Source organism: Pleurodeles waltl, chromosome 9 (genome assembly GCF_031143425.1).
Source record: "Pleurodeles waltl isolate 20211129_DDA chromosome 9, aPleWal1.hap1.20221129, whole genome shotgun sequence".
Taxonomy (NCBI): Eukaryota; Metazoa; Chordata; class Amphibia; order Caudata; family Salamandridae; genus Pleurodeles; species Pleurodeles waltl.
Genome location: NC_090448.1, coordinates 808,013,700 through 808,031,660, shown reverse-complemented (window position 1 = coordinate 808,031,660; position 17,961 = coordinate 808,013,700). Strand labels below are relative to the sequence as shown.

The 17,961-nt window shown below is 43.4% G+C and overlaps 1 protein-coding gene across 2 annotated transcripts in view; it reads left to right on the top strand.

Annotated features, from left to right (window-relative positions):
• The window catches only part of LOC138260009 (cdc42 effector protein 2-like), a 72,166-nt gene that overhangs the window by 32,787 nt on the left and 21,418 nt on the right, over nt 1-17,961 (top strand). Inside the window, exon 1 of one of the 2 annotated variants that reach the window (XM_069208069.1) lies at nt 7,256-7,275. The exons of the other annotated variant lie outside the window; for it this stretch is intronic. The gene's annotated coding sequence lies outside the window, so the exon portion shown is untranslated. Of the gene's footprint in view, nt 1-7,255; nt 7,276-17,961 lie in introns of those variants that run through there. 2 annotated transcript variants of the gene reach the window in all.

The following is a 17,961-nucleotide window of genomic DNA, read 5'->3' as shown; positions in this document are numbered from 1 at the left end:
ACCCATTGCATTGCAAATGCTTGTTTCTCTGGTTGCAGATTTGAAGAGTAATGCGAGGTATTATCAGGCCAGGCTTTCCCTTGGTAGCATTAAGTGGAAAAAGTACCACAAATCACGAGTAAGAGCTACCAGTAACTCGAGCGAGTTAGAAGGCACTTAGGTGGTTGCGTACCTTCAAACGAGGTGAGGGTGTCTTCCTACATATACAATATCACAAGCAACACTTCACACCTTTGCATGCTCAGATAGAGACGGTTGTTTGAAAATGTTCCTCCCACACATTGTTAGAAGATCTTACTCCTACACCTGTTTGCAGGGCAAGTGTGTTTTCACCATCCTGCAGAGCTTAGGCATTTATGTTTATTTGCAATATTGAAGAGTTAGTCTCATAGGGTGCTGTGCAAAGAGGCAGCCTCTTATCAGTGACCCATGGGTGGTTTAGAACTTAGTGGGTCTGTATGACTTAAAAACGTTTGTGCCACCACTGGCAGGATCTGGACTGCCCTGTGTTCCAGACTTATGTATCAGCAGAAATGGCGTATGATAAATTGAATGTGCAGAACGGCACGGCATTGAACATGGTTTTCTGCTTTATTGGCGGGTTGAGACCTTTACCTGGTTGAAGTAACACGTTCTGAAATCTTCAGATTTAGAAGCATACATACTGACAAGACGCTTGTGGCCTTTCTCCTCTCCCTGTAATGTTTGCCCTTTGTAATGGATGACGCCCTATGCAAGCAGATGGCGTTCCTGTGCATAAGGCAGCGATGGGTGCAAATAACATGGATACCTGCAGGTAGGCCTGCAGACAGTGTTACACTTTAGAAATCCACAGTTGCCTTTTAGGTCTGGCGTTAGCTAAGTCCTTCTGATTTTAGTAAAAAAAATATATATATGTTGTAAATATACTTATAGCGGTTTTCAGCCAACCCTTTTCATCTATTAGTCCGTTTTTGTGTCATTCACGTTGGTCTTCTGCCCACTACAGCATACAGCATGGAGCACTGACTCACTCCACCTCAGCCATTGGCTGACTTCAGCTCTCTCACAAGAAAAACATCCGCACACAAAGTAGTTTCTAGGAAGCAGGAGGCCTCTTTCACAATGTGTGCTTTTTGAGGCTAAAAATATTTTCACTTTTAGGCGATTTTTTAATATATATGTTGGAGGGAGCTAGCAGCTCTCTCAACAATAAAATGTTATAAAAGCAATGTAGGTAACAAAACAAGCATCGGCAGCCAATGCCAGACTATTTGGCTCTGTCAATGCTTATTTCTATGCATAACCGAGAGTTGCATAAACTTTTCAAAATCCATTTCATTCCAAACCCGTTGTGTCTCAGATATCATTGAATAACAATCAGTAAGTGCACATTCTGTAGTAGGTGAGTGTTTCCCGCCTCCTGTGTTCCACGTCTCATGTCAGTGGCATATCTTCTTAACCAAACATTCGAACAGTAAGAAAAGACTTAAAAATGCCACGAAACATGTTAATAGGGCAGAATGCATGTACGAGATGTAGATCAAACATCTGCATGCATTTAGGGTCACTGAGTGATATTCCTCTGCTCCGAATTATCAGGCCGAACGTGAGCTTCATTCATAGCCGTTAAAGTGCCTAATGCAGATTTAGTAAATGGTTTCTCTTCCCTCTCTTCTCCCCTCCAAGCCTGTCTTGTCTTTGACCCAGTCATCTGAGCTTGTTTGATGACCCTTGTTCAGCAGAAAGGAATGTGCTCCTGGCACAAGCCCAGGCACCGAGGGTGTGTGAGGAATGTGATGGACTGACTCTTATCACGTCAGGGTGTGTGTGTGAGAAGACCTCTCTGCCTTTCCCAGCCTACACTCATGTTGACTTATGTGCTTATGCTTTCGCAAGGCTTTTTTTTAAAGTTAAAAACGGCCTCTTTTTGCAAGAGGCGTTGCTTTTTTAAATAGTTTACCTTGCTCCTTTGTGTGTAAAAAGGCCCTGACTGGAGGGCGGCATATACACTATTCCTAAGTACTCGTTTTTTTGTGTTATTTAGTTATGCGTGTGCAATCTTCTCTCTAGTTGTCTCACTCTTTGTTTCCAGTCTGTTCTTTCTTTCTTTTTCACTTGCTGCAAATCCCTCTCTCATGGCAGAAAGTCTCGGCGCCGGGATCAGTGTCTGCTCGGTGTATAGGTCCATCGTTGGAAACAGTAAAGTTGTTTCTGTCATAAGACTGACAGGGGGTAAAACCTCCCAAAATCTGCTCATGGTTTCCAGTTATTCTACCTCTTCGCACTTTAAGGAAGAGAAATCAGTCCCGTTGTGGAGTGTTCTGCCAAAGGTTCCCTAGAAGGTAGGTTTCTGTGTGTGGTATGGCCATGGCTCCTGCTAATTGACAGACATATGAAGTGTGGTTGTGGTATTTTAGTTTTTGTCTAAGCGTGGGGTTTCACAGGGACGTTTTATGTTTTTTTACCTTCTGCTTGAACGTAGTTAGGCGTGTTGTGTTATCCTTCACATACTAGGATCTTCATGGACCTCTTACTAGTGGCACTGTACTTCTCTACAGACAAGGGCTTTCTTCCTTCAAGAAGTGATCTAACAAATCAAGGTGCGATGATTGTGCCTGAAATTGTCTAGGATGTTGCTTTTGGATATTGCATCTGGAGGGTATAGAGTCAGCTGGTAGATTATCTTGATCTGATTATTTTGAACTCCTTGAACCTAGACAAAATATTATTTTTCCTGAGCTCTAATCTTTTTCTTTTCTTCTCTCTGTCGCTCTTTCACTCTTGTAGTTTCTGCCTTTATCTTCTATCATCCCTCGTTTTTCCCTAGTGCTTTTTCCTTTCTCCTCTCTCCTTCTGCCCCCGCGAAGCATCTTTCCCGCCCTCCCGCCTCCAAGCTGACTGCTCTCCCCACCCCACTCCCCTTCTTAACGGCGGCAGTGACTTTGGCGTGCCAAAGGTGCACCAAAGGCAAGCCCGTCTGCGCCTGGACCACGCCCAGCGCCAGGAACCCTGGATCTCCATTAAACTACCCTCTGGACTGCCTCCATTACGACTCCGAGACCCTCCTCCGCCTCAAAACCGGACGTCTCAACAACTGCTGCACCATCTCCCTCAAGGACACCCACGGACCTTTCACCTGCAGGAACTGCAACTTCAGTGCCAACCTCAACAAACCAAAGGTACTCTTTCCACACAAAGATACCAACAAACTCCACAACTCCATCAACTGCCTGCTCCTGAACATCCGCACCCTCCACACACACGCCACCGAACTCTGCAACCTGATCGACACCACCCTACCAGACATCGCCTTCCTTACTGAGACCTGGACCAACCCCACCTCGGGTCCAGAAATCGCCATCGCCATTCCCGAAAGTTACAGCATCCTAATGAGGGACCGGCCCTCCCGCCCAAGTGAAGGACTCACCATCATACACAAGTCCTCACTAATGTGTCAAGGCCATACAAGAAAATCACTGCACCACCATGGAACACCTTCACTTACTGGTCTACTCCAACCACAACTCCTCCATCTGTGGCACCCTGGTGAACAGGCCACCCGGCCCCCACCCAGCTTTCATATACGACGTCATAGACATCGCTACCTCCCAGGCCCTGGCATCAGTCGACTACCTCCTCCTCTATGACCTGAACTTTCACCTTGAGGACCGCACTGACCCAAACACCACCGCTCTACTCGACAACCTGGCCACCCTCTGCCTCAGACAGCTGGTCTCCACACCCACACACATCACAGGACACACACTGGACCCCATCTTCACCTCTCAAGTGACCGGATTACCATTGAGACCATCTCCACCCCAGACTGGACCAGCCACCGCTGCATACACTTCACAATCACCGCACTCAGCAGCCGCACCCGCACCTCTAGGACCTCCCACAGGAAATGGAATGAAATCACCAACAAGCAACTCACCTCATCGCTCGCCAAATCCCTCCCTCCCCCCTCTGACGACGCCAACACAGCAGCACGCAATTTCAACACATGGATCACCGAATGCGCCAACACTTTAGCCCCTCTCTGGCTGACATCGGCCATACGCGTACCTAAGAAGGCCAGCTGGTTCACCACCGAACTCCAAGAATCAAAGCGTACCCACAGGTGTTTAGAGAAAAAATGGAGGAACAGCCAATCCCGCAAGGAGCCCTCGACTCATTCAATGCTGCAACCGCCGCCCACCAATGAAAAATCAACAACGCAAGGAAGGACGCACTCCGGGAGCACATAAACTCCTCCGTACACAACTTGAAGGAACTCTTCTCAGTCATCAACAAGTTCACAGATCCCCCCTACAAAACCACCAGCATCCCTCTGTCACAGGATCTCTGTGACAAACTCACCCCCATTTTCCACCACAAGATCCAAAACATCTACGACAGCTTCCTGTCACTGGAACCTGCGACCAACCCACCCCCCTAGAACCCGCCCAGACCATCCATGACTGGTCCACGCTCACCACAGAGGAAACAGTCAACACCATGAACAGCACCCACTCCGGAGCCCCCTTGGACCCCTTTCCGCACAACATATACATCAGAGCCAGTGCATCCATCGCCCGAGCTTTGTAATACAATCAACTACTCCATCAGAGTGGGAACCTTCCCCGAGGACTGGAAACACACTGAAATACGCCCTCTCTTGAAGAAACCTTCGGCCAACCCATCAGAACTAAAGAATTTCCGGCACATCCCGCTGCTACCCTACCCCACCAAAGTACTAGAGAAAGCAATCAATGCACAACTACGGAATTTCATCAAGGCCAACAAGTCCCTGGACAGCTCCTAGTCTGGCTTCCACAGCAATCACAGCACAGAGACAGCACTCCTGGCAGCCACGACGACATCTGATTACTCCTAGACCGTAGCCATGCAGCAGCACTCATACTCCTCGACCTCTCAGCAGCTTTCAAGACAGTCTCCCACAGCACTCTGCGCACCAGACTCCACAACATAGGAATCTGCGAAAGTGCCCAGGAATGGATCCACTGCTTCCTGTCCTGGAGGACATAGAGAGTCAGACCCCATCCCTACACTTCCAGACCCACAGGAGTCAACTGTGGAGTCCCCCAAGGTTTCTTACTGAGTCCAACACTGTTCAATGTATACATGGCCCCTCTTGCCATCGTCAGAAGCCACGGTATGAACATCGTGTCATATGCACTGAAAAAGCTCAAGGTTACGGGGTCTTTATAGTTAGGTTGATATTTCTCCACTGTGCGCAGTAGGGGTATGGTGTTTGAGATTTTTTTTTTCCATTGGGCTACGGATCCATTGCCAGGTTACACTGGGGGGCACACTGTGCATCGTGGTGGATCCGCAGATCAGCCCCCCAAAAAATTGGGCAATGCCCATGAGGTGTCCTTCAGAGGATTCTCCATGTGTCCTGTGGAGTCAGGATACCTTTATCCTGAACCCTTATGTGTGCTTTTATTTATGTTTGCTCCCCTGGGCCCTGTCAAGAAACAAAATGGCAGCCTCAACTCACCTTTCAAGTTGCGGCCAGCAGACATGGCCCTGCTTTTTGCTGGGATCCGCAGGTACCCACACATCTGCAAAGGATTGGTGTCACTAGATATCTATATTTTTCTGCCCTTAAAAACTCCAAAACTACTCAATAGGTTTACCCCATGATATAGCGGTTCACTGGTGTAAATTGCACAATACTGCAAAACAGTGTGGTACAACTTTGAGCAGTGGCTTACACTGGAATTCCGCTGGTCCTCATTAGTGTTCTCAGCTGGGTCCCATGTGAGTATTGCCACCTGGAAGGAGGGATACAAGACCATCTCAGCCTATGTCGAATTTGACGATGAATGATATTACCCTAATACGGGCTGTATGGGAGTTAGAACAGGAAGCACGTATGATGCCCATGGAGCATGAGGGAGTGCTGTCAGATAGGCAGTTATGCATGGAAATGGGAGTGGACATTGATAAATCAGAAGTGAGTGGATGCAAATGAAAATCTAGATTCTGCCCCAGTTACCACCAGGCAATAAAGTTGAAATGTTCCAGGAACTAATGGCCGATGACCTGAGAGATATTCGTAGGAAATAAAAACAAAAACATCATGGGGGTACATCCAACATGACCAAAGACGACTGGTGGGCACTGCGGGATTTACAAAAGGACAAAAATATTAGAAGGCAAGTATCGATTTAGGGCAACTATGAGAAATTGCAGGAGAATCCAACAAGTGAAATTGTGAAGAAATTTCATGATAAATTGAATAATTGGCATGAAATGGGCCTGCTAGAAGACAAGGAACTCATGTGTATGAAAAAAGATATCCGACAACACCAACAATATATGTGTTACCCAAAATACACAAGAGTCTGGTTAATCCCCCAGGTCGTCCAATAGTAAATTCATGTGACTCGGTCTTGGAGAATGCATCAAGATAATTAGACATATTCCTGTTCCCATGTGTGATGGCACTTCCATCTTAAATCAGGGATTCCATGGATTTTTTAAAACGGATTATTGGCACACACCGGAGACAAGAATATGTAATGGCAACAATTGATGTGGTGTCACTGTATACCTCAATAAAACATGAGGATGGTTTAAGAGCTTGTGCACACTTTCTACGCAGTAGGTCATTAAGTTTATGGGATCACACACAAATGCTGTTAGAAATGATGGAGTTCTGTCTCACTAGCAACATTTTCATTTTTTGAAGAAGAACGTTATATTCATAGGAAAGGGACAGCTATAGGAACATATTTTGCTCCAACCTATGCGAACTTCATGATGGGCTACTGGGAAAGTGAACATGTGTGGACAGAGGAAAATGTGGAAGTCCTAAACAAAGTCATTCTCTGGGTCCTGTATATAGATGATTTATTTCTAATCTGGGAAGGCGAACAAGGTGAATTGGAGATGTTCATAAACTTGTTAAAGCATAATCCATTTGGATTACAATTCACATCTGAGATAAGCAAAGAAAAAATAATTTTGTTGGATATTGAAATGTACATTGAATGTGACAAAATCTGTACAAGGTTATATCGCAAACCCACCAGGTGCAACAGTATTTTATTTGCCAACAGCTCACATCTTAAAGCACTTAAGTGGAGTGTACCATATGGAGTGTTTTTGAGAGCCAGGAGAAACTGCTCTGAATCAAATGACTTCAAAATACAAGGTGGAGAGATGTTTCAGAGGTTTGTTAAAAGAGGATACCCAATATCCTTATTGGAGAATGCAATGAAAAGAGCGTTGAAAAAGGATAGGGAGGATCTGTTAATCTCAAAGAATGAAAGTGTTAAGGTAAGTGACCTAAATCAAACCATCAGCTATATCATGGATTTTAATTGCTCAGATAAGAAAATTAAGACAGCCCTGAGGAAGAGTTGGAAAATTATAAAGAAAGATAAAGTGTTGAGAGAATGGATGGTGGAGCATCCTAGAATCACGTACAAAAAAAATAATCTTTTAATGATTTGTTGGTCAAAAGTTACCTACCTCTGCAAAGGAGTGAGACAAGAAATTGGCTGCAGATAGAGGGATTTTTTAAATGCACCAAATGCAAGACATGTTGGTATGGTAAAAATATGACATAGTTTAAATGCTTTGATGGTTCAATGAGGAAGATCAAAGAATGGATATTGTGTGAAACCCCATTTGTAGTTTACTCCCTTGAATGTGGCTGTGGCAAGAGATACATAGGAAGTATTGTAAATAAGTTGATGTTATGTATATTACAACATTTAAGAGCAATAGCCAACAAAGACTTTTCTTATGTTGTTGCCAAGCATGTTTGGGAACAGCATAACGGAGAATATAAGGATCTCTGATACTATGGAATTCAGCATGTAAGGATGAATGTAAGAAAAGGAGATTGCGAATTGATCCTCAGGAGGGCGGAGTCGAGGTTAATTAAGACAATTGGAACAGAAATACCCTGGTGTTTAAATACCGATACTGATCTGTATGTACATTTATGAACCTAAGATAGAACTGGAGAAGGAATCTTCTATCTGATCTAGGGATTTATTGCTCAGCGATTGATTATTGTTATATTGATATTATTTGGAACATCTGTGCTCCTGTGATCTCAGGGATTGACCATAATTATACGAATATTGTCTGGAATATCTAGGTCGCTGTAATCTTTAGCTTATACGCTCCATAAAGGTTACACATGATCATGCACTTGCATGTGGATATGAGATGAACTGCTCATTGAATAGAAGGCATGGGGAATGGAGTCTTGGGTAAATCAGTACTTTACCGTATTAAAATCAAGGGATATAGCAGGATTATTGTCATTTCCACTAACTTAGGTTGTTGATTAATTACTTCTGGGATTCAGGTCCTGATTGGGTCGAATTGTCATTGTTATATTGATTATACTTTATTACCATTAATATTAGGCGATGACAGCCTGACTCAATGGGGAGGACAGTTGATCTGTTTGGAATGACAACTGTGGAAAGAGATATATTAGCTATTATCCTTTAGAGATTTCTGCATATCTTATTTCGGATGCATTATATCATGATCATATGATCAAGTACACTGTATTATGGGAATGTGAACAGGAGGGACTAGACAATTATTGAGATCAAAAGAAAGAAAAAAACTTCATTTTCTATGGGAAGAGATTGACCGAGTGAGAAAAATTGCATGAAGCAAAGATGTGAATATTTGTTGTTATACGTTCTGTATGTGTGTGTGCTCTGTTACTTAATGGTGTGGGTATACTAGAAAAGGATTTTTTTTTTTTTAAAAGTAACAAAAGAAAAAAATGGAGTATGTTCTTTTTAAATTGCTGTTTTGCACTGCACCATGAGATGGCCCAGTCGAAGGCTTTTGCTGAAACGCTTAGGCAAGGTCTCTTTATTTGGCACCTCGCACTTTGCACTTCATAATTATGGAATGAAGAAAACCATTTTAATGGCAAGTTTGTGTACCGGATTGTGCCGTTTTTTGGATTCGTCCGGAGGTGAAGGTTGTGTACTGGGGCAGGAGTTCTTGGAGATTCATATATACATATATATGTATACATACACATACAGATATATACATATAAATATATATTTATATATATTTCACTGAAAAAGCTCAAGGTTACAGGGGCCTTATAGTTAGGTTGATGTTTTTCCACTGTGCGCAGTAGGGGTATGGTGTGTGAGGTTTTTTTTTCCATTGGGCTACGGATCCATTGCCAAGTTACACTGGGGGGCACACTGTGCTTCGTGGTGGATCCGCAGATCAGCCCCCCCCCCAAACAGTTGGTCAATTTTTGGCCCATGAGGTGTCCTTCAGAGGATTCTCCATGTGTCCTGTGGAGCCACGGTACCTTTATCCTGAATCCTTATGTGTGTTTTTATTTATGTTTGCTCCCCTGGGCCCTGTCAAGAAACAAATGGCAGCCTCAACTTACCTTTCAAGTTGTAGCCAGCCAGACATGGCCTTGCTTTTTGCTGGGATCCGCAGGTACTCACACATCTGCGAAGGATTGGCGTCACTAGATATCTATATTTTTCTGCCCTTAAAAACTCCGAAACTACTGAATAGGTTTACCCCACGGTATAGCGGTTCACTGGTGTAAATTGCACAATACTGCAAAACAGAGGGGTACAACTTTGAGCAGTGGCTTACAATGGAATTCCGCTGGTCCTCATTAGTGGTCTCTGCTGGGTCCCATGTGAGTATTGCAGTATCTACGACACAGGAAAAATTACTTTAAAAAAGTTAAGGCCTGAGGGGGTCCCCTTGGGTCCCCCCGCCAAAAGGGCCCAGGGGACAGTGTGTCCCTAGCAAGCCCCTCATACTCCTTTTTTTAAAAACAATTTCAGAACACAGGTACCAGATGCCAGAATCTTGTAGTAGCAATTGCAACATTTTGTTCAGAGATGCAGCTAGCCAATCAGATCTCTCAGCACCAAAGGACCTGGGGTGGTCCTGTGAAAACAAAATGGCAGACGAGGGAAAAGATTCCATCAGCCAATCAGAAGTCCTGACTTTTTTACATTTGTGGCACCACAGGGCTACAAGGCAATCATCCATCCAGATGTACCTACGCTTTTAACCCCTTCATGACCACACCAAGCACCTCTTTAAATGCTAATTTCTCACACTGCTGGATGGATGTACACTTAATCACAAAGAGCATGTTTTCTGATTTCATCTGTTTTGTCTGTATCAGAGAGCAAAGTTTTCTGTGGGAATAAACATAGCAAATCAACATTTTGAGACACACCTTTTTCCTTTGCCACCACTTGACGGGTCAGTGAAAAACTTTCTTTTTTTGTAATGTTTAATCAACATTCATCCACAAACAGCATTTCTATGTCAAAATTGTTTTCATGTCCTCTTTTTGTATTTCCACTTTTATTTCTTGCCTTCGCTTTTTATTTTCATTTTACAGAGCATATAACAACCTGTTGGAAAGTGCTAACAGGCCGCATTCTTGTCATGCTTTTCATCTGCGGTTCGATGCGTCCTGTGAGGGCCACTGCCTCTAAACTAGTCAACCCATTGTCCATAATCAGGGCTGCTCAAATTGTGCAACGGGGAGGAACACATCATGTGGGGCAGGTTTGACTAAATTATGCGTCAATTATTTGACAATGCGACAAATTTTGTGATCGTTTTACATCATTTTTTTGTCATTTATCAACACTGAAAGGGCAAAGGCTTAATCGTATTAATACCAGTTTAACATCTAAGTACAGTAAAAAGCAGCTGAAAGATGACCAGCCAGCCTTCGCATAGGACTTTCCACAGCCTGCCAACACAAGTAGCCGCAATTTCAGGAACTTTTGATCTGTTTGAGGTAGAAACATTTATTTGGTTACAATAGGCATATAGTGCAGGAGATGATCAATTATGTGTCAAATGGAGCAAATCCATAATTATGCAGAAAGCACTATGGCCACAGAATTGCATAATTCCAGTGGTCCGGTCCAAAGTGTACCATTGTTTTACTATTACAAGATGACCAAGGCATTGGTTGTAAATGATGCAGCCTTGATAGAACTTCAAAACAATGATACACTATGTACAGTACCTTTGTAAGATGGCCTCCCGTTACTTATTCAATTGTACTTGTTATCGCAGGGATATGTCTTACATGTTTAGGTGGCAGCATGTTATTTTTTTTTTCTTTACTCTTCATTTATCTTGCACATGTTGAGTTTTGTGTGTTTTGTTGTGTGTTGCATGTGGGTAAATGCACATGTGGGGCAGCCGAGGGAGTTTGAATGTATCAGTGCAAGGGTGAGTGGCAGTGTGCATGAGCTGTGACTTGAGTATCTAAACCCACTAAAGTCAGAAGAGACGCTTTCGCTTGTTGGCCAGATCTATTGCCACTGCCGAAGCTTGTTTGAAATATTTACATAGCAAAGCCCCGATGCCAGACCCAGAGCCTTAGCGTGGCACATTCCATTGTTTCAGGCAAACCAAAGCGACCAAACCGGTTTTCCCTCTCGCCTCATACTTTTGGCAGCCCAACAGGGATATGAGTAACTTAATATTATCCGTTGAAAATGGCAGACAATGCTGTGTCATTCGCAGGAAAGTATTTTTCTCTGTGCACAAAAAGAGAACAATTGTTTTTTACATTTAAATGCGCCAAAATGTCCTGCATGTCTTGTTCTTGGTATGTTGGGCCAATATATCTGAGTGAACAGGTGCAATAAATGTAGTCCTGGGGTCTCCCTGACCTACAGATAATGCGAAGCAGCACAGCTGCATTAGATGAATATTTGAGTCATAGACTATGTAGGAACATGCAGCTCATTTGAAACGTATCCAGGAGAGCCTGGGTTCACAATCACAGACTCTAGAGGCTCCACAGTTTAGTTGCCCCTACAATGAGACCAGTTGAGCTATCTCCACCATAATGGTACGCGTTTGAACCAATGTGTAATATCCTCCAGGTAACTGAACTTCAAAACACGCTGGCCAGACCTCTGAGGAGTGGCATATTAAGAAGGCAGGACTCCTAGGGAAGAATAAAAGATGCACGAACGTTTTATTGTTCCAGGAATCGGTATTAGAAAACTAAGCTAGGTTTGACGAAAAATGGAGCTGAATATTAAATTACTTTCAATTGAGGGCTAAAGGGGAGTGTTGGGTCTCTTCTCCAGGACTCAGACCTTCTATTGGCTTTAAAATAAGACTCTATGGGACTGATTTAGAGTTTGGCAGCCAGTGAACTCTGTCACAAATGCAACAGAGCAACCTGTCCACCAAACTCTATGTCTGCCCACCTCATTTAAAGATGGATGGACTATAAGCTTTCAGTCAGCGAAGCTCATGTTGGCTCCGTCGATGCAAAGCTCACTCCAGTGGCCCAGTGGAGTTGGGGCAGCCATTGTAAAGTAAATCACACTGCCCACTCTATTTAGATCAGGCAGTATGAGGTTTCTTTCTGTATTTCAGTGCCAGGAAAATGATGGCAGTAACCCGTCCGATCCCATAAGAATACTCCCAAGGTGCGATTTTGTTCCTGAAAAAAAAAGTTACAACTTTGGTGAATGGCCATCAAAACCGATGGTGGCTGTCAACCAAGAAATTAGATATAGTTGATAATAGTGAGGAGGCTTGCCGACTGAGTTGTGGTGTGGCCTGGGTGCGGCAGATAAAGATGCATATCTGAATTGCCTGCTGATGGCGAATTATCACTTACATATGTTTGCTAGTCTGTGAATAATTGTAGGGTCAGAGTTGTGTGAGCTCCTCAGAGCATCATTTTGGAGAATCTTAACATTTTCAGGGACTTTAAAGTCTCAGACCAAAATATTTTATGCCATATTTGTTCGATGCACCCTAATAGCTAGATGCTCGACGGAAGGCGCTTTGTCACTGGTGTGATATATTGTGGTAAGGACTTGTGTAATTTGTTTAGCAGAAAGCGAGAATTTCTGACAATGTGGGTCCTAGTTTGAAATTCCTCACTGAAACCCTTTCTCTCCCTTCACCCTTCACTGCTCTCCACCTACAGCATGAAAAACCAGAGTTGAAAAGCTACATGTCCACTGAACCCTTGGTAGTTGCAGTGCACTCCAACCTCATTTAAGCTTTTCGCAGGAGACAAGCCTTTCAGGGAGGTTCTTAGGCATGCTTAGCCCGTTTAGTCTCTGTTAGCTGGGTAAGGCCAGATGGCCAATCATTCTCCCTTCTGCAGTTTTTGCAGACTAGCTCTTGACCTTCTACTTTGATTATAGTTCTCTCCAATGTCCTCTGGCTGAAACATCACAGTGCTCATGTGTGTTCTTTTTCATTTTTAGTGACAGTGGGTGTGGAAGATGTGGCACACATGATGTATACACTAAATGACTGTCAAAATGTTGGAAGCACATTTTGGACTCAGAATTAAATGCTTGGATGCCACAAATTATTTGGCATGCCAAAGACTGGAAACGATGGGGGAACTTTAAGGAACTTGGCTTGCACATATCAATTTAGAGAATTCAGCGAGTCGTCCATTCGAGACCAACTGTTATGATGCACTGATAATCTAAGATAAAGAAGAAAATATTACCTAAAAATCAAATTAACTTAAGCTGTTGCAATACTTAGAAGTGTAAAGTGCACCGAATGGTGTGTGAAAGAGATGAAGAGAGATGGTTGCGTATATTATTAAGTAAATAGGTGAGATAAAGTAGGAAAAAGGTGGTAAATAAATGGGGTGTGTTAAAAAAACTGTTAATGGCAACAGACTCGGATGATTTAAGTGTGGGTGAATGTTTTGGACATCTGTGGATTTGTGTTGTGTGCAATGAAAGGGCACTATGCCATGGTGTGCAGAACAGAGAAGACCCAACATGCAGAGCAGTGATACGTGAAGAGGTTTGTATTGCAAGTAAGCAAGTGAGCAGTTGCTGTGGAAGACCTGGACATTCCTGAATGTGAAGTGGTGGTGGATGAGAAGAAAAGTATGGTGGTATTAATTAAGATTATAGATTATTGGCCTTGTATGCCCTTGTCAGTGACATGACGTTTGAGAGGAGAAGGAGTTAAAGGACCCAGTGTGAGAATTAGAGGAATCCAACATAAATCTGTAAAGTTAAAGAAAATGAAGATTGACTTAGTTGCTATGTTACGCATTAAAATTGTTCCCATGGGAGATGTACTGTTAGGAAGGTATGTGTGGCTAAGATGGGAGACAGGCTAGATGCATTAACATGATTTAGCAATAACTCTAGATCCCCGTGCAAACGATCAAGCAAGATTGGTTTCACATTCTCCAGAGGGAGGAAAATATTTGTGAACCAGATTCCCATGATGTTCAGTAAAAGTCTTGGCTTACTCTAATAATTTGAACATAAAATTACAATAAAGAAAGATGCCAAACCAGTAATGCCCAAGTGCTGACATGTCCTGAATTTGTTGAAGGAACCTTTGGAGAAGGACCTTCAATTGTTGATGAAAGCAAATGTGATTGAGTTAGTCGAAGTATCAGAATGGTTGCCATGAGTTGTTTCGACAAGCGAGGAACTGAGTAAGAGTTTGATATTGTGGGTCAATTTGAGAGACCCAGAAAAGAACATACTTGTAGTGATCATCCCTGAGGTACATATTTCAGAGGATAGCTGGCACTCTTCCTTTATGGACCCATACGCTAATAACAGCCTTATCATTCTTGAGCTTTACTGGTTGAAAGAGCATGTGCAACCACTTGCACTAAAAAGTGCCATACTCACACATCAGCATACCACAGCAAAGACCCCACCCACCTCGGTTATTCTACACTGGGACTTAGGATTTGAAACTTTAGTGGAAGCCCAGCAGCGGCCAGAACAATATATACCGTGATCACTGCTGGGGGAGAGGCAGGGAGCACATCACAGTGTCTCGGCTATTTGTTCACTGCAACCCTACCCACCAGCGCACTCCATATGTCACTGCATCATTACGTTTGGATGCAGCTGGGCATCTTAAGAGTAGAGAAACCCAAGGGGTCATGATGCATTGTACTAGCCCACCTGCTGCTGGCATGATGCGCTAATACTGTGTTTTTCATCTGCGGACAGCTTAGCAAGTATTGAAGTTTGTGATGCTACAATATGAGGCAGTGAAGGAGATGGAAGTAACAGGGATGGTTTTGTGTGCGGCATTGGTCAATAATTATGCACCTCCATTAAAATTCAAGTGAGAGTGTGGACAATGGTTCGGAGGGTTCTCAGGGCAGTCATGGATAACCACGCTCCAAGTGTGACAGTTGAAGCCTTTAGTTTCTGATGCCCTAGGACTACATTACCGTTTCACCCAAGTAGAGCGCCTAGTACACCTTTTTAGAACCTTCACCTTCAGGGTAGGAAGGTAGAACAGTGCTGTACTTATTTTGGGTGGAGGTACGGGTTAGAAACTCAGAATTCTGCAAAGCACACTTCAGTACTTTTCATATACTTTATATTTACACACAAGTAAACACTTAACTTACAATTACAAATGTACATAATGAAAACCAGAACTCTTTAGGCCTTCCTGAACCAGATATTTTTGCAAGACGGTTTCTCAATATAAAACAAACTCTTTGCTATGATGTTTGTGACAATACACTAGAGGATGGCGCTTTATGTTGGAAACTCTCTGCTGGACACTATAGTAAGGGACTTTACTCTACGAACACTTTGACAGGTTTCCTAGTGTAAAAACTCTTATCCTGGTATTTGTAAAAGAGAGCACAGTGTTAAACATCTTTCTATTTTATTTATTAGAGTTCACAACGTAGACCCCTCCCTAATATAGTTTTCATCGGGTTACACCATGGAAATACTCCTCTTGCCAAGTCAGATTTAACAACATCTCCATCGGTTAGAAACAATAGAACAATTTCATATGTAGACAGCTAACACAAAGGCCACCAATCACATGCTCATACAGCAGATCAACAAATGTATTGAGCCAGTGTCCCCAGCCCCTCACACATCCACAGCACCTTTTAGGTCTGGCTTGACAGCACGGCCGTTGCTAGTCCTTAGGTGATCAACAGAAAAGGGTTTTAAGAAGCACTGCTGAGGGAAGATGTTGAGTACAGGTTTTGATTGGGAAGAATTGGTTCGCTTGATGTGAAAAAGAGTTCTTTGAATGCACTTTTTGATTCATGGAAAAGCTTATGCTTAATACAGCAGGACCGATTTGGTTATGTAACAACCCAGTGATCAAGGTTGTAAGTCACCACAAAGGCAGTAGGCCTGACGTATTCATTGTGAAAAGAATATGTTAAAACCAATAGGCCGTTAAGGGTGAATTGTCATTTCACTGTGTTAAATCTTATAGACCGATATTTTGCTTCATGGAATACCATGGATTGCTATAGTAGGCAAAAAATGTTTGTGTTGGTTATCCCCTGTGACATATCGTCAGGGTAGAAGATTTGGACATTAGATTCCTTATTTTGACATTTTAGGAAGTGTTGTCTGCTTTTTTTGCCAACTGTAATTTTGTACATATTTGTAATATTGACCATATGCAGATAATTACTTCAGAGCTCCCAAGTTTCCCAGGTCCATGCAAGATGTGCTGCTCCAGTCCAGGTTTTTTTCTTTGAATTCTGGGACTTGTAGTATTGTTTTATGTCTCAGAATTCAAAGTAAGAACCTGGACTGGAGAAGCACATCACACTCTTACCTTGGAAACTTGGCAGGGCTGTTGCCTTTTGAGAAAGCATAGGTGAAATATAGTTGACCTGTTATTAGTAAAAAACCAGTAATAACGGCTATAGGCCTGATTAGCGCACTGGAAAAAGCTATGCCTAGGACGATAAGATCTGTATTAAGAAAATGTAGAACAAACGCAGCAAGTCTGACTCATGTTTTGTGAAACTCATATGCTGAAGCCAATAGGCCTTTAAAGGTAGATTATTTTACACTGTGTTATGACCCATAGATGGGTATTGCAATACACGGATTCTCACAGATTACTGTAGTAGGAAGGGTTTCGGTGTTTTTTTAAACCCTACTTCTTAGGAGATGCACTTTGATAATCCTTATTGATCCTTTTTAAACCCACTTAGGAGGGTTGAGTTTTGCCATCTGTAACTATATATATATATATATACACATTTTGTTTACTGAGACTTGCCCTGTGAGAAACTGTATGCAGAATTCAGTTGGCTTGGGGGAAGGTCCTTGGGACAGCTGCCTCCTTGCCGTCTGGTTGCCCCCCCTCCCCACCTGGCCTCCAGAACCCAGTTCTGTTCTTCAGCACCACTGCTGAGAGCACTTCCACCCAGCACCTTTCGCACCCTTGGTCACTGCCATTTGCTGTTATCTTCATGTTTTGTGGTTTCCTCCGTGCCCACTCTGCTCTTTTCCTCTGTGTGCTCTGTTGCTCTGTCACTGCCTTCAGCTGTTGTCTCCCTTTTTTGTGGGTTTCCTCCAAACCCACCCTGCTCTTTTCCTATGTGTGCTCTGTTGCTCTATCTTAGTGCTGGGTAGCAGTTTTTGTTTCCTTGTACTTTTCTCCCATGTGCTTTTCTCTCTGTTGCTCACTACTCTCTCCCCGCTTCACCCTGCTCCTTCCCTCTCTTTTTTCCCACCTGCCGCCAGCCTGCCCACCACCACCTTGCGCCCCTCCCACCCTAGGACCTACTTAATGGAGGCAGCAGCGCAGCTGGTTTGCCACTGGCACAACAAAGGCAAGTCCATCTGCGCTCGGACCGTGCCCTGTACCAGGAACCCTAGTTTGTCCTACCATCCTCAGATACTCAGCCTCCGAACTGTAGGACATGGCCCCCAGGACTTGAGACAACAACTGCTGCTGCGAGACCCCCCAGATCACTGTAGGACCTTTCGCCTGCCACCAATGGCATTCACCTGCAACACCAAAACTACACCGCCGACCATTCATTGCGAAAAACAACTTCATTGCCTGCTTATCAATGTAAGATCCCTCTGCAAACATGCCACGGAGGTCTGGGATACCATAACCACTCTCCAACCTGACCTGATGTTCATCACAGAACCTGATGTTCATCACAGAAACCTGGCTTATCCC